Raw genomic sequence first — 1,066 nt, forward strand, 5'->3', positions numbered from 1 at the left:
TTTACCCCTTTTGGCCCCGCCCCTCAGCCCCCTTGGGGGTCAGCCACACCATTTGTACAATTTTGAATCCCCATCACCTAGGGGTGCTTCCAGTTAAATTTAGTTGAATTCCAATGAGTGGTTAAGAAGTAGAAGTCGTTTAAAGAAATTGTTGACGTACGGACGACGGACGGGCGCAACAGTATGACATAAGCTCACCTTGGTCCTTCGGACCAGGTGAGCTAATAATGGCTATTGATATCACAAATTAACAAATATATATTTTACTAGAAATTGTTGGCTAACAATTTGACGGGCTTTTCACTGTAAGGGTTACTTCCCTTACACCAGTAGTAAAAGTCCTGGTATCTGGTAAAATTACATGTTCGAATTTGACCTCTATCAAATACCGGAAGTTGATCTTTAATGGTTATTTATTTCCATTAACCATGTAGCACATCATCCTAGCATGCTACAGACCAAATATCAATACCCTGGCCATTTCCGTTATTGAGAAGGAGTCTTTTGAAGATTTTAACATAATTGACCCCAGTGACCTTGAACATTGGTCAAGGTCATTCATATTTTCAAACTTGATAGCCAATTACCTGATCATGTTATGTATGAAATAGTAGGGCTCTAGACCTTGTGGAACTGAAGAAGAAGATTTTTTAAGGTTGGTACCCAATATAGTGCATTTTAACTTTGACCCCTGCTGAGAATCGGAAGTTGACATTTTTTGTTAAAACAGTATGAAAGAAAAAGTTTGCTCTTGGCTATCTCTATATGATATTCAAAGATCAACCTCGTGTTTGATATCGATAACGAAATATATTGGTATAGGCTGTTAACCAATCAGAGTTCGTGGCGGCCATCTTGGAATATTAATGGCTCCAAAATGTAACATAAGTTCGTAAGGGCCCCTATAGGAATACATGTACCAATTGTGGTTAATATTGCAATGGCAGAATTGGAGAAGAAAATCGTTGAAGTTTTAACATATTGTCAGCATTTTAAAAGATCAAAGGAAATATTCAAAATGGCGTACAACGTTAACGGTAAATGTTACAGAAAAACTAAAGACATC

Source organism: Mizuhopecten yessoensis, unplaced genomic scaffold, assembly GCF_002113885.1.
Source record: "Mizuhopecten yessoensis strain PY_sf001 unplaced genomic scaffold, ASM211388v2 scaffold2065, whole genome shotgun sequence".
NCBI lineage: Eukaryota > Metazoa > Mollusca > Bivalvia > Pectinida > Pectinidae > Mizuhopecten > Mizuhopecten yessoensis.